General features: G+C 40.4%; 1 protein-coding gene across 12 annotated transcripts in view; it reads right to left on the bottom strand.

Moving 5' to 3' along the window:
- The window catches only part of Magi2 (membrane associated guanylate kinase, WW and PDZ domain containing 2), a 1,425,274-nt gene that overhangs the window by 755,189 nt on the left and 648,536 nt on the right, over nucleotides 1–21,549 (bottom strand). Inside the window, exon 1 of one of the 12 annotated variants that reach the window (XM_028855123.2) lies at nucleotides 5,303–5,625. The exons of the other annotated variants lie outside the window; for them this stretch is intronic. The gene's annotated coding sequence lies outside the window, so the exon portion shown is untranslated. Of the gene's footprint in view, nucleotides 1–5,302; nucleotides 5,626–21,549 lie in introns of those variants that run through there. 12 annotated transcript variants of the gene reach the window in all.

Raw genomic sequence — 21,549 nt, 5'->3', positions numbered from 1 at the left:
AACCAGAGTGTGTGTGGGGGGGCAGACTAATGATTTTTCATAGAACTGAATATCTCCTACACCATATCTGAAACTCATCCAGTAAAATGGAGACTATTAACCAATAACTTCACTAGTTAGAGGCCACCTGTCCCACTTACAAAGTCACTTAAACATTTTCAGCTCTTAGAAATATTAAGAATCTATTTTTAAACAATTCTTAGTGTAGTAGTTTAAGGACAACAGTAAGACCAGAGGAGACAACTCCCTCCTCTCATGCTCTGGTGGGAAGTTAAGGTTTCCAAGGGGTGTTTGGAAGAACGTAATAAAATGAAACCTCGGCTGTCTATCAATAAGATGGTGATGTATTTATAGAGCATAGATGACAAGAGGGTTATGCTGAGCACTTTCAATAAGCCTCAATTAAAGTAATCAATATTGCCAAAGGAATCTTTAAAAGCACCTCTGACAGCAAAGTTCTATGAGATTAGTTCTAAATGCTGAAATAGGGTACTTCAAGGCAAAGGGGGAAATAAATTCCAGTGTCCAGGAATTAACTGCTAGCTATTCCATCCCACAGAATTTCAAGGTTATCCGGTGAAAGAAACAGTAAATGAGTTCATGGATAGCTCCCCTCCCCACCCCTGTACCCACTGTATCCAGGAAAACAAACCCAAGTGGTGCACTCACGGGACTTCAACATACCTGTGGGAAATCACACTGACCACTTTTATTCAGTGTTTGTCCACAATGTTAAGCTGTTATTCCTCTTCTCTGATAGTTTCAATGTCACTTATTAGTCCTGGTCTGCGGGAAGTCCCACCTCTTCCATAAGTCCCTTATTTTGTGTTCTTGCATTATAACAGATGACTATGAAATGAAATTCTCACTCATAGACTCATGAAGCAGTTGTCCATTTTTCCCCTTGGAGGTCTCTGAAGAAAACAAGCCCCTTGTAGGTAAGCTCCGCACTGTTTTCTGCTTTTGCAGCCTCTCACTGGAAAGCACCGCCCTGAGCAGTACACAGTGTGGTTTACACAAGAACGGCTGGGGGAGTTCTGCCCCAGGAGAGCTTTCCAGGCTCCCAGGATGAATAGCAGCTTGGTTAGACAGTGTCACTGCGTTCAGGAGACCCAGACAGGACCAGATACAAAGGAGGAGCTGAGAGGCACCAGGAAAGCACAGCTTTGCTTGGGACTGATCTAGGAATGCTTTACATAGATTACAAGGTACTTTTCTGAAATATTGCAACAACAATCACACCAGGATTTTTCAAAGATGAAAGTTCCTCATAGGGGGCACATGTTGGGATTAGCCTGGCTATAGGATTCTGAAATTTGACAATCCAGTGTAGGAAATTGTTCTCTATCCAGCACCTATCTTTGAACAATGTTGTTGCCTTAGTAATATTTTTTTTGCATTCATTTGCTCACTCAGAAACCATTCAATACATACTTAATTTGTAAGTTGATATAATTTGAGACCCATGAAAGGCTACTTTGAGTAAAATGAACTTAGGCTCTGGCTCCAGAATGTCCTGCCTCCTGGTAGACACTGATATTAACCAAATAATGACACTTACATAAAACCGAACATCAACACACCTATAAAGTATAATAAAGGATAATGAGCCCTGAGTACATTTCACTGTGAAGCAAAGAACTATTTGAGAAAGAAAAGTGGGCACAGAAGGTGCTTTCGGAAAGCACACACTTTCTAGTCTGTGACAGAGCTATTCTCGTCATAAGGACAAGGGAAAGAACTGATATGGTATAAACTGTCACGGTTGATCTATGTGAACAGCCCGAACTCACAGTTCACAGGTAATAAAAGTCTGGTTCAAAAAACAAACAAACAAAAAAACACCATCAAATGCAGTTAAGATAACAGCACAATTTAATTTTTTTCAGTTACACTAAAATGTTATTCTCCACATAGTAAGCAACTGAGGTCTCAGTGGGACTGCTGCAAGTTGTGTGACTTCAGCCAAAGTTGGTGGCGCGACCGACTTTGAGGGGAATGTACCTGAAACTGAACATAAAGCTGAAGTAGTTTAAGCTCAGAGCCTTTCATTGTGCCTCTGCTTACTTAATGTCATGCTGCCATCTACTAGGGCTTTTAACAATTTAAAATAGAATTTTAGGTCATAGAATTCCAAAAGTGACAGAGAAAGTGGATGTCAGACATCAAGCTCTGCTGCATAAGACCTTCTGAGATTTCTTAGCTATGTGCTAACAAATATTTCAAGGACTAAATGAGAATCAAATATCTTTGTCTAAAACTTGATTGTTCTATCTCCATTTTTCCTTTCTATGCCACAGGCATCTTATGAAAAACCTTTTTTTACTCCTAAGAATTTTTTTATGTTCTAAATTCAAAGCAAGGAGAACATTCTAGCCCCTGGGTCTTGCTCCTTGGTAGGGGCTGGAGTCTGGCTCGGTGGATGACCCTTGCCTGGCCCGGCTCTGGGCTGGAGCAGTTGCATTGGAAGGACAAGCATCAGCTCAGGCAGCACACACTTCATTGCAGAACCACCCCCAGCCCCCTAAGGCTTCCAGGCGTGCTGGGTTCTTCCCAAATGCCGATTTTGTTTTAGCTGTTTTACAGCTTCTAACACAAAACACATCCTTGTCCTTAAGTTCTCAAGCTTCGTGACTCTTCCGGGTTTCTAGTTTGTGCTGAGTACTCCCAGCTTCTAAAAGGGAATGGATCCTTGGCCTACACACATGCCCTCTGGTCATCCACACCTGAGATTTCTCAGGCTGAGCACCTCATCTGTGGTCATTGATAGTCTGGAGGAGTGACCCTGCTGATCCTCCATGAACTCTGAGCTCCCCAGGTGTGTTGTTCTGTCTGTTGTTCTGCTCTGATTGCATCAGTTTCCCCAGAGCACACCATGTCCCGTACCCACACTGCCCACATGGAACCAGCTCCACATGCTGCGATTAAGTCCCAGCTCTCTTGTGCTACTGCAGAGGCTAAAGTATGGCCTCAGTAAGCTTGTACCTTTTTCAAAATTATTTTAAACAGACTCCAAGAAAACCTGCGCTCTGGTTCTTCCGTACAGAAAGGGATTCCGGCTATAAACCTTTAGAAGGATAACCTTCAGTAGGGCAATGACCATGATGCCATTAGAATTATTGAACTAAATAAAGTCACACTCGTGCTAGTCCCAAGATGACCCCATACATTGTGCAGGAAGTACTGAGGGTCTTCCAAATGTCTGTAACCAGAACTGCCACACAACGTAAAGAACAATTCCCCTTTGCAGGGCACACACTGCTGCACTATTCTGCATGCTCGCACTGCCTTCTTTAGTAGCTAAGTCCTTTCGCACTGCACCTTATGCCTAAAACATGAGGAAACCAGCCCCCCTCCACATGAACATGCTTCACACTCTCAGAATCATTTTAGGATGCTGTGTAACGGAGAACAGTGGATTTTACACACCCCCAACAACACATGCTTCCTCACCCACAGCCCTCTGCTAAAGTGGATCCTGCCTCTGCTGGTGGGAGCTTTCGCAAACTGAAGCCCGAATAAAGGCGGAAAGGGGTGGAGTGGCTTGCTCCATCACCTCCACTACCTGCTCCGTATAGGAATTCCTTAATAAGCACTTGTGCAGGACAGCATAGAAGTGTGTTCCTTCCCTGTCTTGTAACTCGGGTACGCAGCTTTCTCCCAGCACAATGGATTCACAAAGAGAAAAACCATAGGACAGGAAATGGCAGCTTTATATTCTCAGAGATGGATGATGGGCAGGTACCCGTAGGTTTTTACTTCTCACTTTCCATTCCAAAAGTCCAAATACAAAGGGCCACATGGGGGGCATTTTCTTAGAGAAATCGTTGACTTGCAGACAAAAAAAAAGTGTTTCGTGTCATGTCCCAACAAATCTAATCTACCCTTTTAAAAATGGAAACCTGTGATTGCCGGGAAGTGATCTGCTGCTAGCTTTGCTCTGGGTAGTTTGTATTTCAAGTCAAACCGTCACCACCCACTCTCCATTCAAGCCGAGATTTTAAAAGGCAGGCAAACTGAAAGGAACCACGAGTCAGCCCGTCCCTCTCAGAAAACAGCCAGCACAGCAAAGCACGACGCTGGTGAAGGGCTCCGTACTTGAAGACCATCTCCTCAGGACAGGAGAGATATGGAGCCATTTTTCACCAGCTTCACAAGAAAATGTCAGCTCACAGCGGCTCGTGCATTGCCAGAGCGCATCTTAATTTGGCCCAAAGGGACGCGGCCAGTCACCCTCACAGAACATTTTCCTAAATAGTCCATTGCAAATCTGATCCCCTGAGCTCTAAGCATCTTGGGAATAGAATGTTTGGCAATCGCACGGTACAGAAATGCATCCTATTCAAAACTAAATGCCCTCACGTTTGCTTTGGCAATCATGGAAATTAGACACTTCTGAGCTAAAAAAAAAAATACACAGGAAGAGAAAAGGCTCCTCTCACGCTCCTCGCCCTCCTCCAGCGTTCTAATACCTCTGGGCAGTTTACTTCAGAATGGAGCAGATTCTTGACCAGGGCACAATGGCAAACTGGCACACAAGCCTCCAGCTCTCACCAAAGCACAGGCAATGCTTTCTTTGTAAAAACACGGGGAAATACTCACGCTGGAACAAAAGACACTCTATCTGCAAAGCCAGAAGTGAGAGAAATTATGTATTTGATTTACACACATCTGTACCCACTCACAAAAAATGCTTTGGACCTTTAATCATTTCATTTAATCATACCGCACTGTATTCTTTCCCAACCCCAGGCGCATTACGATTATTTTTTTAAAGCTTTGGTTCCAATAGGTGGTGAAACACGCTGCTGGAAGAATACCTGGGGTGTGCCTTTGTTGACAGGGTGCCATTTCAAACTTATAATATTTGAACTCAATTGTGGGAAATGCAATGGGTTATCTGAGAATTATTCTGACATTAGCCAAAATGCCAAGTCAGCAGATATTTGCTGTTTACATTTCACAATACCTTCAACATGCATTTTGCAGTCTGGTGGGGCAAAATGATAACTAGTCTCCAAACAGCCACCTGACAACCTCGGGCAGAAGCACACATTGTGACTCAGAGGAGACATCATGATGGCTCTCTGCGAGCTGTATTAAACAAAAGCTCCGGAAGCCAGTGAGAGGCTTTCGGTACACGGAGTGAGAGTCAAAGCAAGTTTAGGCTCACATCTGGTGTAATACAGCACTGTCTTACCCAGGGTTGGGGAACAGGGGGGTATGGAGGCTATAAATAGAAAATACACACATAGACAGACAGAATCCCGAAGCCGGAGCCGGTCCGTTTAGGCTTACTAACCTGGAACTGAGCTCAGAGCAAGCCCAGGAGCCGCGCGTCCTCTCGCACCTTTCCATGGTCCTCAGTCAGCGTCTTCCCAAACCACCTGTACTGATCCAACCCATCCTCCGATAAAATTATCTTCTTGGGAGAAGTAGTCTTTGCTGAGCTTTGATCTTGCCAGCATAAACGTCTAGAATTTTCCTCTTGAAGCGAGACACAGCAACACAAAACTGCTCCTGAGGTCTATTGTTTTCCTCCTCTCAAAGATGAAGCATGCAGCACTTCTCTCTCTCTCTCTCTCTCTCTCTCTCTCTCTCTCTCTCTCTCTCTCTCTCTCTCTCTCTCTCTCTCTCTCTCTCTCTCTCTCTCTCTCTCTCTCTCTTCCTCTCCCTCCCTCCCTCCTCTCTCTCTCTCTCCCCCCCCTCTCTCTCCCTCTCCTCTCTAGCATACGATAGCTCCCTCCTTTCTCTTCCCCCAACCCCCCACTAGCAACCTCACTGGATTCCCATTCAGTCAGGGTCATTTACATCTCACAGCATGAAAACCTGGGTTATACCCAAGTCTGTCTCTCACTTTTGGATTTCCTCTGGAAAAGGGAGGGGGCGGCTCTAGGTAAAGTCAGGTGACCCTTTCCTTAAAAGCCTGTGAGATGGATGGAATATGTGAGTTTTAAGATCCACACAGGCGCATTTACATTACAAAGCCAAGGGGAGAGCTCCTGGAGATTAAGCATTTTTGGTTTTCCTTTCATAGTCCCCTTTTAGCAATTAAGAGAAGCTAGCATAGTATAATGAAATGTAATTAAACTTTTCAATGTTAATAACAAGGCTGCATCCCTTCAGCATCACCCAACAGAACAATTCTTTTAAACTTGTGAGCATCACTGCTTCTTTTTCTGTGAAGGGTCAAAGGATCCTTTATTTTACTATTACACACTTTTCCTAATTGGTCTGTTCTTTGCAATCCAGTTAATGTATCCTGAAGTTAAGGGCCATTGTAAAGATAATAATAAGGTGAAGGGGGAAAAATGACAAAACTCCCAGAAATCAATAGCTTCCTCTTGAGCAACTATGTTCCATAAAGGTATCTTAGGTCCTAGGCAAATCACTTTTCCTTTCTCTGCCTCAGTTTCTCAATGTCAATGAGGAGCCAATAGAACAAAGGTAACAGACACCCTCCTTCCTTTGCCATCCTTTAGCCCAGGAGAGAAGATGCCCAGGTAGCAACACCTGTTCAGAACCCGAGACTCAGAAACAAGAGGCAAAACCTGTGCCCACTAGCAGTGTGGAAGACAAGGGTGTAGTCCGGGATCTACAGAGCAAGCCTCCTCCAATTGGATCTCTGCTATGCTGCTCTTGATATACAATGGGAGCCTACTGCTAAATAGGAAAGATATGCCATGTGCTCTTAGTGGCATTGCAAAGAAGGATGAGATGATGTTTATGAACTGTCTCAGATAAGAAGTAATTAGGAGAGTGAGGTGATGAGAATGAGGAACATCAGACCTCCTATTTTGACCTTTGGGTCTATGCTTGGAAAAATAAGTATTTTTTACACACTAGGGATCAAATTCAGCCTCACACTTGTAAGGGAAATACCCTACTACTGCAAACCTTAGCCATAGATTCTTAATTTCAAGATCGTGGTGGCTCAGCATAAGAGGAAAATGTTACAGAAGTGACACAGAACCTCCTTACCCAGACAGTAGTGACAATAGCCTCAGGACTCAGAACACAAAAGGTCTTGGAAGCAGATCTCTTCTGTCTTTCTCCTGCCTCCTTCTTGTGTCCTGCCCTCAACCCCACCCCCAAAAGCCGGTAGGGACTGGAATTTCTTTCCCTCAAAAGGAGACATAGAAACCAATACCTTAGTTCTCAAAAACAATGCACAAAGCCTAAATATCTACCTTCATCTTCCTCTGCTCTCCTGTGGAGGGCCCCTCCCCTTAACTGTCTGTCCCACTTCAGGAGTCTTGCCTCACAGCCAGTAGACACACTACAGGGAAAGGCCCCAAAGACTCTGGCAGATGGCTTTTCTGGGGTTTTCCTCAGCCTTAGATCAAGCCTTCTTTGTCCAGTCTTCTTTCTACATGGTTGTCTATGCTTTATTGAATCTAAGTGTAGGCATGCCTGTTTTCCCTGAGGTTTTGGTCTTTGTCCCATGAAACTATGATCAAATGTCTTGTGTAGTCTTTGTTAGGCCATCTTTGGGTGTAGGGGTGTCTTTGGGACTCTCTATGATAAGCAGGAAAGGGGTGGTTCCCCTCTCCATCTCTACAGCTTATAAACAACAATAACTGAAAAAACTCTCATACCAACTACCCTCTATCCTCTCAAGAATGGAGTCCAAGGAAAGAGACATTGGTGGTGTGACAGGGCCATCAAACTGAAATGCACACAGTTCCCTTCATAAACATCATTTAGACCAAACAGAAAACGAGTAACAACTATTCACCAGTTGTTTGTAGTTGCTTTGTGATTTAAAAGTGTACCTTGCATCGAAATATCCAATTTAAGCTTTTCAAATAAATTATATGCTAACTGGCTACAAAATTAACTTCAGTTTGTGCTACAAAAGTTGGCGTCCAAACATTGGACAGTAAAAAATATCTTTCTGCAGAAAAGTAAGTCAGCTTAGACAAATTTAGGAAGACCTAAAATTTAGTTGGATGAAAACAGAAAGATTTGAGCTGGTGGTCTTTTAGAAGCACATTTACCATTTACTTTCCCACTACTATTTACCATTTACTTTAGCACTAGGTGTTTTAGTTCCAAATTTACTCACAGTTTGGCTTTACTGTTTGTTTTGTTTTATTCTCATTCTTTAAAAAATTCTTTTGTGATAGAGGCACTTTTTTTAGTGTATTGTGCCTGACACTGATAAGAAAGAGAGAAAAGTGAATTCTCTGTTATATTACATAGTAGGTGGGATTTAGCCCAGATGCTATTGTACAACAAGGTTCAATGTCCTTGATATTTTAAAAGAGGAATGACAGATCTGGTCTCTCTGTTTTTTGATTAGAGTCAAAGGGTCTTGATGTAAAGAGGCCTATCAAAGCTTACCGATGAGAAGCTAACTTAATGTAAAAATAAAAATAAACTAGTAAATATGTTACAGCCACTAACTAGAGCCGGTGTTCTGAAACATCTACTGCTTCTAAATTGCTGACACAGGAAAATGAGTCTCCACTTGTGTGCTCACTTGTTTAAACAGTGTTCACTGAGCACATCCTTTGTGCTGGGCACAATGCTAAGCATGGACAGGCAAAAGACAAATACAGTCTGAATCCTCTGAGATACTTAAACTTTGGGCACTATTAGCATAAAACAGCTGTAGCAGTGCCTGGTACAAGGTGCTATAGAAATCGGGACAATTCTCCTTAGTGGTGGTAGGAAGAGGGGCAGAAAAGAATGAGTGGGACTTGAACTGAGCTTTTGAATGTATTAGTTATCTAGGTGACAGAAAGATTACAGATACCAATGGGGCAGCAAATGTGAAAACTTGAGCAGTGTGGTGTGATTGGATGGCAGAGGGTGTGAGTATTTCAAAGCATAGGTTGGAACCTGTTGTTGCCTTATACATCCTCTGTAATGCAGTGACAAGTTTGTTACAATGACTTGCTGGTGGTCTTTACTTGTTACAATTGTTGACACCAACGTGAAAGGCAGATTGTAACAGTATTCCCCAAATTTCCAGATAAGAACAAATCCCTAAGAGTAAGCACACTGAGTGTACACCACACCAGGGAACTCTAGGAATATCTATTTTTAGGATGTATCTTAGGTAATTATTACAATGCTGGTTTTGTTATAGTTCATGACCACAGATGTATTAGAATTACCTTTAGTTTAACAGAATCAGAATATCTGGAGACAAGACTAAGAATCCTAACTTTTAAGGTGGTTACAATGCAGTCAAAGTGGAGAACTACCTTTTTTTTGGAGAGGAGGCATGGGGCATAGGTCACCCAGAAGCTGTTTTAGAGGATGCTTGAGTTGAACAATAGACTCCAACTAGCTCTACGATAGGTGTCTTCATTTTGCAAAATGTAATATCACAGTACCACCATATCAGGTTTCCTGGAAGCTGGGGCTAGGAGGCCACTGCAAACTAGCAGACCCCTTGACTTTGCTTCTTAGGGGTTGTATCATTTTTTCATTCTGTCTTCTGTTCTTAACCAACTTCATTTTGTTATATATGTAATCCAATATGTTAGCCTATTGCCTTTAAATTGTATTACTTAGAGACTCTGTTCTCACCAAAGAGGAAGTTGTGGTCTCTTTGGTCAGATGAGGAAAGACTAGATTAGCTGGTTTGATTACCTAAGTTTGCTACAGTTGCATTGACAATAGTCACTTGTCCACATTCACTTTTCCGGGACTCTGAAGGAAGGTCTTCTGAAAAGCTCACAGCAGAGCAGACACATGGAGGTTTATCACAGACACAATGGTAAAAGTGAGAAATTCTTGAGAAGATTCCATCAGTGGTAGAAGAGAGATTGAAGTTTCCAGAAGCCGTTCAGAAGCAAACCCCATAAAAGGAGTGAATCTGAAGGTGATGTCTTCATGGACTGTGAATGCCACACTTTAAAGCAGACATCCCAGGGGGTATCTATTTGCCTAGTTCCCAGAAGATACAGATCCAATTTTGAACTCTATGCATGGGAAGGAAATACAGGACACTAGAAGTCAAAGGAATGCTAAACAATATTAAGGAAAAGTAGGCTCAGGAAGAAAGGTACAAATTACATAGTCAAGACCCTTTGTAAGTCAAGTGAAAGAATTTTGCTTTTTACACTTAAATAAGCTTTATGTGATGGCTGAGAAGATTTTTCAAAATAAAATATAGTGAATGTGCTTATTTTGCACCATAAATATTAACATAGAGACAATAGTCTGTGAAATTTCACCCTCCTGGAAGACACAGAGAACATTGCTAAACTTGCCAACTGTCTCTTACACTGGGGTCTGCTCCGGGTGTGCCCCACTCTCTTTTGTAAGGGTCACCCCTTCTTTTCTCCATCTGCCTTTATGCTTCAAGAACTTCCTGCTTGCCAGGTGGTGGTGGCACATGCCTTTAATCCCAGCACTTGGGAGGCAGAGGTAGGCGGATCTTTGTGAGTTCGAGGCCAGCCTGGTCTACAGAGCGAGATCTAGGAAAGGCGCAAAGCTACACAGAGAAACCCTGTCTCGAAAAAAAAAAAAAAAAAAAGAAAGAAAAAAAAAAAGAAGAACTTTCTGTTTAACACTGCACAGGAGTCTATTCCTCTCTTCCTCTCCTCTTCTGCAGCTTACATTTGTTGTGTGCTGCAGACAACCTAAACAGTCGGAGTGAAGACACTTAACTTTTTTAAAATGTATTTTTATTTTATGCTTATAAGTACTTTGCCACATGCATATAGTCCTGCGGAGGTCAGAAGAGTTATGAGTCCCCAAGACTGAAGTTGCAGATGGTTGCGAGCCAACATATGGGTCATGGGAACCAAACCTGGGTCCTCAGCTACTGCAAGACCTGTTCTTCACTGCCGAGCCATCTCTCCAGCCCTGAGATTTAACTGTTTTAATTCTCACAATAGCTCTTTGAAGACCTGTTATCACCACTTAACCACTAGGGGAAGTGACTTTTGGAGAAGCTGAATCATTCACCAAAGATACAGGAACTAACAAATAGCAGTTTCTTGATCATGGCTCAACCACAGCCTGTGCAAAATGAATAGCTTCATATCTTAACTCTTCCAGAGACTAAAATGCAGTAGTAGAGTCTACCAGTGCACTAGGGCTGTCATTGTTTTGCCTTCTACTCTATTACCCACTCACTAAAGGCTCACTATTAACAGCTAGACTGGCCTTGTCTGAGTTCTGTTATCTTGAGCGTTGTAACCAAAAACAGGTCATCCAACCTCTGGGCCTCAATTCCCAGACCAGCCTTAGAGATTCATCATGAGACACAAATGACAGTCAATGCCTGGAATTTAATACAATGCCTTCAGGTATTATAAACTGATAAAATACAGTTATCTCTTATCATTATTGCAGTATTAACAAGAGAGAAGTGAAGTTTCTGCTTTTCCCAAAGTCAGTTTGAAATTGGTGGAATGGCACCATTGACACTGTACAGTATCAAATGTAGTATTAATTTGTGGAGTGTCATAGTTAGCATCAGTTGTCAACTTGATACATTCAAGGAAGTGGGTCCTTCCCTTTAGGAACTGCCTCCATAAGACTGGCCTGTGGCCATGTCTGTGAGGCATTGTCTTCATTGCTAATAGATGTAGGGGAGCCCAGCCCACAGTGGACAGTCCCATTCCTGAGCAGGCAAGCCTGAGCTCTATAAGAAAGCTAGCTGAGCCGGGCGGTGGTGGCACACGCCTTTAATCCCAGCACTCGGGAGGCAGAGCCAGGCCGATCTCTGTGAGTTCGAGGCCAGCCTGGGCTACCAAGTGAGCTCCAGGAAAGGTGCAAAGCTATGCAGAGAAACCCTGTCTTGAAAAACCAAAAAAAAAAAAAGAAAAGAGAAAGAAGAAACAAACTAGAACATAGAGCTACATTACCAATCAAATCAGGAAGTACCATCAACCACCATCTAACTAATCATGAATAACATATATTGATTCACTATTAGGCCATAGTCCATGTTTTTGAAAGGCAAAAGGTAGAAATTACATGCTTTCCAAAAAGCCAATACTTGTATTTCAGCCATAAGCTAAATGTTGATTCTTTTTTAAAACCATCAATTGCACTTATAATCTACTGCCTTTTCTGAGTTAGTTTCAGCATTTCTATGGAATATCTTTACATAATCTAAGCTATATTTACTAGCAAATATAACTTCTTTTACAATGTAGCAAAGTTGTCAGTTAAGTGCATTTTGAGTGTAGATTGATATTCTGCTTATGTGAAGTCAAAACCAAATACATTATAGATCTTTTTGACAGCAAGAAAATAAATTTTGCCTGAGAATAAGGTTTATCATATTTTACAAATATAGACAAGGTCATGAAACCTGTCATCTTTTTTCCATTATATGAATTGATCTGAATGGGTAATTCTATTGTTGATGGTTTGTGTGAGCATCAACTACATGGTCTGTGTTATAGTATAGGGGGTAGTAGGTGTAATTAGTATTAGCAGAGCCTAGATCTGTGAGCACTTCGTTTTTCTGTCTCATAGGCTACATGGCAATTTTCATCAGAAACAACTCACTTCTTTTTGACTGTTTATGTCAAATTAATGCATTTTCAGTCACTGTCAAAATTATGCTGCTCTGCTTGAAGACAGCTCTATATATGTGCGTGTATCCATAATTATCACAGGGAGTGGTTTGATTATCCCATTCTAAGGCAAGAAAAGCAAAATGCAGAGAATTCATGCTTTGGGATTTTCTTTTGTCCTAAAGCCAAAGCAGGTGCCTTAAGAAAAGCCTTTAAGTTTGTTTCCGTGGCAAAGACACAGAGCTGTAGCAACCCTGACTTCACCATTTCTGCATGGGCTAGCTCTAGACAAATTACTCGTCTTAAAAAGAGTAATGCTATCAATTGAAAAGAATTATGAGGCATTAACTGTAACAGCTCATATTTACTACCACTTTCAGCACCAACACAACCATTGTGACAACCAGTAGCACAACCACTACCATTATCATCACCACCATATCACAGCTTCCATTGTTATCCTCATGATTATTGCCCTCACCAGTATAACCACTGCTGCCACCACAGTCACCAACACAAACATTTACTTCACTATTACCTCAATCATCATTATCATACCTCTCCTATCATTGTAGAGCATGTCATGTACCAGATGATAAAATAAATGCTAGCTTCCATGATTATTGCTATAATATTTTATTTTATTGTTTTTCAGTTCATGAATTTGAATATTCTGACTCCATTGCCTTGATATAAAATATACTTTCATGTTCTAATGGGCTCTAGTAAGAGTAAAAGCCTATGTATACATACCATTCGGTATATAAGGTAAAAATGTGAAATGCTTACTCTTCACTAGTTTTTTCTCTCCATAATAGCCAGGAACAGACCTTGAATGTAGAAGTTCCACACAGGAGAATGTCCTTCCCTGAAAGTAACTCACCAAGTATCACAAATTAACAATATACAATGGCAGTGGATGTAACTCAGTTGTAGCATACTTGACTAGCATTTATAGGACCTAGATTTACTTGACCATGCTAGGTGAAACAAAAATGAAAACAAAACCTCACAACAAATAAGACTATGCATATGGAGCATCCTCCTAAGATAATTTCCAAGTCTTCAGAAGGCAAACCCATGATGTATTACTTAGGACATGTTTCACATGACCGTCAAAGCAAAGCACAAGATGGACTTTCTGTCCAGAATGGGCACAAATGCATTGCACTGTTGACATTTGTCCTTTATGGAACTGGTTTTCTGCTCTGATAATGAGCTATCCAATTTTAGTTTCTGCAGACCAGGCTGACTTATGATCTTTTCTTTTCTCCACAGGAGCACACTTCCCATAACCCTTTCCCCTTACCTTGTGAACAGAACCAGCTAGATCTGCGTAGGGCACAAGCAGGGGCTCCTGCTTTCTGAGATAAACTTTCCTAAGAGCTGAGCCTAGAGAAAATTTCATAGGCGAATGTGTTCTCTACACCTCTTGCTTTCCTTTTCCTTGCAGTGTAAGGCACTCATCAGCACATTCAGAATCCTTACTGTTGACTCACCTCATAAAAGGCATCAACATCCACTGGAACATACTGTGTACATTAGTATGTGTCACCGTAGGAAGGGATACTTTTTGTCTGAATTTTGATGATTTGTGCCATTTCTTACAATGAAAAAATTCCTCAAAAGTAAAATTAAAAATCATTTCTAGAACTTCTTAAATATGTCCTAAAATATGTCTATTTAAATGGGCTGAGTTAGTTGAGCATATTTCTTGTAAAGTTCAATTACCTAGTATTGGACCTAAGAGCAGGGGAAGATACTTGACACTGTGCTTCCACCATAGACTGTGTGGATGAGTCTAGACCAGACAGCTTAATGCTCCTGAACACTAACATCCTTATCTCTAAAATAGGGAATGTAACAGTTTAATATCTCAGATGAATTGTGAAAAAATGTAATGATGAAATTGATAGCACAGAACTCAGTGGCATTCAATAGGTCTCAGGAAACAGGACATAGCTCCTTTCTTCCTAAGCAGTTATTCACTTATTAAATAGTGTTTTCACATTGTCTTGCTTTACCCACCATTTGCATTAAGGTCTTTCAACATAAAAGTTCCATCATTCAAATTAGATGTACTTTTATGGAGAATGTGAATTTAGTCAAGTAGTTAACTTTCTGTAAGATACCAGAGCAGTTTAATAAAATCAAGTCTACACGGATCAAGAGGCAAAGGGAGAAGAGTTGGCAGAAAGGAAATAGAAAGAAATAGTTACCTCTTCTACTCACAGGCCAGGAGATGTGGTGACAGGAGGCTAGAGAGAGGCTCGATTGAATTCAGGAGACCTAGTCTTGGCCAATGTATTTTTTTGTTAAGAGATTTTTTTTTAAGCTATGGAGCTTTATTAAGAGAACATGAAGTTTGTAGGTTTAGGTTTAATGAAATTAAGTAAAAACTTTCTTGGGGACCTTTCCACATTGAATCCCATCAGTCTTTGATAATGGATGAGGCATCCCGTTGAATCAACCCATGTCTGTGTCAGACAGAGAGATGTGCTCTACCTGTACTGTCTCATTTTGTCGTCACAGTGGCACACAGTCCCTATTTTAGGAAGAAGCAATCTCTGCAAGGAGATCCTTAGTGATTTTTTTCCCAAGGTCAAAAATCAAAAAGAACAGAGCAGGATTGATAATACCCCTGAATACAAAGCCTCAGGTACTTTCTACTGTACCATGCTGCCACCCTCTGGGACAGAAACTGGGGATGAAGCTATTAAGAACCAAACCTTAATTAAATGACTTGCAATTATATTTCACATAATGTGAGCAGTGCTGTAAGAATCATGTAAGCTTGAGGGGGAAAGATGCCTGTTTTGGCAGAGATGTGGTACTTAATATTTAACAAAAGGATTTATGAAACCAAGCAACAACCTGACTTGTAGCATTTGCTGATTTTTGGAGAGTAATTATGTCTACCTAGCAGATTTCAAGCTATCAATTTAACCCCAAAAGCCTCTGAATTGGAGTTGGAACAAGATATATACAATACCCTTCTCTCTTTTCCTCTCACTCTGAATTTATATGATTCTTTTTTCAATACATAAAAAAGTAACATGTTAATAAAAGTAACATGCCTCAATTAGTCCCTTCTCCTTTCCCTTTTCCAAGTTATTCAGGTTACTAGTTTACCCTTCATTTTTAAATAAAACTGTTCATTTTCTTGATGAAAAAAAGAAAATAAATCCTCAAGTGCAACTTCTAGTGATGACTTTTCCATTTTCTTGGACACACTGGATAGTTTATATCACTTTTGAGTGAATAAATTGCAGAATTTCATGTGTGAAGTTTTCAAGGAGTCCAACACAGGATTCCTCTAGTAAACTAGCAGGTGACAGCTGCAGGGTCAGCTTTGCTGGGGAAGAGTCATGAAGGAAACCTGAAGAGGAAACACACTAGCTAATGGCCCTATGCTCCTTAGTCCTCACTTTCTTAAGTGAGTGTTGCAATTGCTTGAAACATTCTAGAATACAAGGTGATGGACAGATTGTAAGGAAATTGCAGGCAGAATTTGCATAGTTGCAACTTGAGCAAGCAGTGGAGCTGTCATTTGTAGATATTCAGATGTAGTGTCTGGGAAAGGATTGCTAAGATAATTTACTTCATCTTGTTAATTTCATATGAACAATGCAAAGAAGAATGTAGTAGAGAGTTAAACATGAAAAGTCTCCTATGTAAGCAAGTTTGCACACATTCTCGATCATTAGCCACATCAATGTGCAAAAATTTCTTCTCTATGAAACAAAGAAGGAAGAGGATGTTTAAGGTATGACTGCTCTTTAGAGGCAAAGTCAGATCTGAGTTAAGAACAAACTTCCCCTTCAAAACTTATGATAAAGTTGAGAAATAAAAATCTAAATATTCAACTGTTACTTATGGCATAATATATTTAAGTTCAATATGCCAGCTTATACAGTAAATATCATACTAGAAAAACAAAATAGGAAATAATATTTTTGTAATAAAAGAAATTAATGATATTTTATTCTGAAATTAGTAAAAGAGAATATTAATATTCTATTAACTTGATAGGCATCAAAACCATTACTGAATGAAACTGGGTATCACAGCCACTGAAGAATGATTACTTAAAATGCTTATGAACAATACATGAACATGTATAAATATCCTTCTTCAAATTCTTTCACTAACAACAAATTAAATTAGAATATCAAAGTTTCTTCTTATGAGAGTTTATAAAACTCTATAGTGTTCTAAGCCTTCAACTTCATACAGAATGAAAATAATAAAAGTAAAATTAAAACAGTAGCATGATTCAGATTTTCCAACAGTTTAGAATGCCTCTAAGTTTAGGATTGTCAACTTAAAAATTCATATCTGATAGGATTAAAAAAGCACAGATTTGAGTCTGAGATGAGCTTCCTCCAAGTCAGAAGGGTACTAGCAATTCGGTCTATGCTGGCTGGTTGTATGTCAACAAGACACAATCTAGAGTCATTTGGGAAGAAGCAGCCTCAGTTGGGAAAATAAATGCTCCCACCAGACTGGCAAGCCTATGGTACATTTTCTTGATTGATTATAAACATGGGAAAGGCCTACCCATTGGGTGTGGTGCTACCCCTAGGCAGCTGGTCAAGGATGGTGTAAGAAAGCATACTGAGCAACCCAAGCAACATTCTCCATGGCTTCTCCTTAAGTTCCTGCCTTCATTTCTTCCCCTGACTTTCCTCAGTGACTGGCAGTGACCCAAGAGTTGTAAGCTGAAATAAAGCCTTTCCTTCACAAGTTGTTCTGGTCATGATATTTTATCACAGCAATAGAAAAGTAACTAAGACACAGTCATAGTTTGACATAGGACTGCTGGTGTCAAATGAGACTTCGGGAAACATCACAGATCAAGTAAGGAGAACTAAGGGGTCTTGGTAAAGAAGTGGACTCATGGCTATATACAGAACTACAGAGAGAATTACTCTAGGCTTGGGTTGTGGGACTGCCTTTCCATTTCCCTAATCCCAAGTTCATAGCTGACACATTATTCTTATGCCCAGAGTGATAGACTATTCCTTTGACACAAGGGGTAGAGAAAAATGATTTTGATTTAGATGATTTTGAATTTTGAGACCTTAAAAGAAATCATGTTGGAAAGGTTGGCTGAGTCAGAGCTGTGAATGTAGACTCAGGGGTCATCCAGAGCACAGTGCAGTGGTGATACCAATGAGGGACGGATCTGACGTAAGAAGAGAGAAAACCTCAACATCTGATGGGTCAGAAAAGATTTAGAGTTTTTGTGATGTGAAGATTGTCAGAAGAAAGAAAAGTAAGAAATAGAGTTCCCCTAGACTGGACAGGGCCAATCAGGCCTGGTCAAAGGATTATGGGAATGGCACTACGGAGCCTTCCTACAAACTGAGGTCCCTTAGCAGGCCACTGATGAGGAACGAGGAGAGAGTGGAAGCCTACCAATGGCATCTCGATCTGATTGTCTCACAGACCCTCCTGGGAATCTTAAAAATACATATTCTTAGAATCCAACTCTATAGATTCTGGTTTGAAAAGTAAAATTCCTATGGCATGTCTAGAATTTTGATAATAAATTTTTAATGTGATTCTTGTATTCAGTTGTCTGCTTTTTTCCTATTTCAGTCTAATTAATTGTGAAACATCTTGAAAGTAAGATCCATGTTTCTAATGCTTTTCTAAGTGTACCTACAGTGCCTGAGAAAAATGGAAGTGGTCCCTATTGTGATAGTATTTAACTGGCCTTTTTATTGCTGTTCTTTAAGATAAATTACAGAACTGATTCATTGCTTAGATACTTGGACTCTAAGTGGAATAAAAACATCAGTGTCTTTTGGTAACAAAACAAACAACCTTTGGTGTTAGGATGAAACCTAATGATGGGGAGAATGTCTTTCCGTACACTGCGAATATGTGTTGCTCTGATTGGTTGATAAATAAAGCCATTTGGCCTATGGCAAGGCAGCTTAGAGGCAGGCGGGAAACTCAAAGAGAGAGACAGGAAGAAGGTGGGAGGAGATGTCAGCCCACCACCCAAGGAGCATCATGTAATGGGATGCAGATAAAGCCACAGAACTTGTGGCAATATATAGATTAATAGTTATGGGCTAATTTAAGATATAGAGCTAGCTAGCTAAAAACTTGAGCCATGGCCATGCAGTTATAATATAAGCCTCTGTATGTTTACTTGGGTCCAAGAGGCTGCAGGACTGGTAGGTGAGAGAGATTTGTCCTGAAGTGGCCAGTAACAAAAAGACTTTTTCAGAATGTTTCATGGTATCTAGCTATGTGGGCTTTATTTTCAGAGAATTTGACTTGGAGATGGTTAAATATGCCACCCAGAGAGTATATATGTACTGACATATGAAAAAAAATACTTTATAGTTATTCCATAATAGCCTTCATTTTAAAAGCAGAAGTTTTTCAGCTTGTTTCCAGTGGTTGGGGCGGGGGGGATTTCTACTGTGTAGCAGCTCAGAGTTTTAGCACTATGGATTTTCTCCACTGATATTCAATGAAGGGAATTCATTTACAATGCGTGATCCACAAGGTGTCAGCAACCATCTCACAGCTAAGGGACACTTCGGCTCCAGTCAACCACACCCCTCAATACAAGGTCTGTAGAGAGCAAGTCTCCACAGAAATGCCTCTTTCTGTGTGTTGTTAAATAGCAAAACAGCTGTAACTACTGTGGTGGAATAATTTTAGGAGTTGAGAAGAAACATACATCTGTTCTAGCATACAGGATGTGGCCTACTTCTTTTAAATGTCAAGCATAGAGACACAGATTTTATTTTTAAAACATAGAAACACCCATCCCCTCTGATTGAGTCTAAAAACTAATGTTTTCTCATCATGGAAAAAACTGACCATGATTTTGGAACAGTCATTTTAACATTAGTATGTTTGAGAGCTTTGAAAGACATTAAGGAATTAAGTTAACAAATCAGGTTAGAATTTTCACATTTTTCTTAGCACTTAATAATGTAATCAAGAAGAATTACTATTACTATTTTTCTTTATTCTATTATATTCTACAGGCATACACAGTAAAGATAAAAAGACTGGGCTAGGGAGATATCTCCATGGGGAAGAGCTTGCCACTGATGTGTGAGGACCTGAGGTTGACCCCCAGAACCCATGTAAAACTGCGTGCATCTATAGTCACAGTCCTGCCTCCCGTGGCAAGGTGGGCAGCACACTCAGGAGACACACTCATGGGATCGGATGCCCAGAAGCTGACCGGCCAGCCAGCAAACCTGGTATACTCTGTGTGAACAAGAGTTCTTACCTCAAATAAGATTGAAGGTGAAGACTGACACCCACACACGTGTGCCTACACTCACGCACTCCACGTACACATCACTACCATGCACCTCTAACCCCCACACAAATATAAAATATTAAAATGCATTTTATTTATATATGCTGTTAAAGGAAAAAGTGTTCCTAACCCTCTAGTTACACTGATGTCTATGTGTTAATACAAAAATGTGTGGAAAAAATCAAACTAAGTAAAATTATCTTCATAGAGCTTTGTTATTAAGCAGAATTATCATTTAACTTTGGAAAATGGAAAGAAAATGAAACTTAATATCTTCAAATTGGTTAAAAATTTACATCAAAGGAATGCTTTTAATTTTGTTTTCTGCTCCAAGTTAGTTTGTTTAAAAGTCAATTAGGTTTACGTAGCCCTGAATTTGCAAACAAAATTGATATTGAGTCATTTTATTTTAGAAACTATTTCTTTTTTTAACATTCTAGTAGTGAAAATGGTGTAAGTGTTCTATTTTAATATTTACAAATTTAGAAAGTCATAGGATTGAAGCACTGTTGAAAGCTGTGAAGATGAACTGTCTATTTTGCCAGCATGTCAATGATGCCAACCCTGTTCCATTTACTCAGGATATGTTTATAACTTCTTTTTTGTACTCTGTTATTTGTTTTCTTTTTTAAGATTTAAAAGTATATCATTTACTCACATAATTGTGCCTCTCATGTCCATCTCTTACTTCTTCTTTTTCATACTGTTTATTCCCTCCTTCCCATTCTGTAGGAGCCACTTAATTCAGTTGAGCTAAGATCCTGCGCATGAGCAAAAAGATAGCTAGGATGTTCCTAGGACCACCTTCAATGCTACCACAGCAGGCAGTTTCAGAGAAAAACTGAAGAGTCACACAATACCATGAGATGAAGACAGATCTTTTCTCCTCTCTGTGTAAATTCTGCATACTTACTTTCCAGGTGAGATCTCATACACTCAACCACACACAGACTGTGGAAGAGACAGACAGTCAGATGGGGAGACAGGAAGGGTCTACTGGGCATTTAGGGATTAGCACCCAGTTGCGCCCTACTACCTCCCATGAGACACTTCTGAGGAGCTCCAAGAAGAGCTTTGGAATCATCTCTATACATTAACTTGTCTTACTATTCTAACAAAATACCCAAAGAAAGCAACTTAAGAAAGGAAAGAAGAGTTTAATTTGTCGCAGTTTAATTGGTGAGTGAAGAATTCAGGACAGGAAGAACGAGAGTGGGCTGGTGACCCTGCATGCCCAATCAGGAAGCAGCGAGTAATGAAGGTGTGTGTTCAGTTTGCTTTTTCCTTTCTGCTCAGTCCCATGGAATGATCCAGTCACGTTTAAGGTAGGTCTTTCTGCCTCAGTTAACCCAATCTAGAAATCCCTCCCAGACAAGCCCAGAGATTTCTTTCCATGGTGATTATAAATCCCATTAACTTTACAATCAATATTAATCATCACATTACCCTTGCTCCTCTCTGTTTCTCACTCTCCGCTGCAGCCAGCTATCCCAAATTCCCTTTGACCATTGCCAATTTGCAGGTCTGAGCCATCCTCATTGTTAATCAGTTGTGCCAGCACATAAGTAGTCTCCTTGCTTCTGCCTTTCTTCTCAGTTAGACAGGTAGGTTTGTTAAACTACAAGTCAGATCCTACTAGTCCTTCTAGACCCCCAAAGTTCCTGTCTTATTCAGAACAAAAAGTCAATGTCACAAAATGACTTATGAAACCCTTCACAATTTGAGGGCTCTTTCCAAACCCATACCCCTCTG

Source organism: Peromyscus leucopus, chromosome 3 (assembly GCF_004664715.2).
Source record: "Peromyscus leucopus breed LL Stock chromosome 3, UCI_PerLeu_2.1, whole genome shotgun sequence".
In the NCBI taxonomy this organism is placed as follows: Eukaryota; Metazoa; Chordata; class Mammalia; order Rodentia; family Cricetidae; genus Peromyscus; species Peromyscus leucopus.
This window is presented reverse-complemented; position numbering and strand designations above follow the sequence as displayed.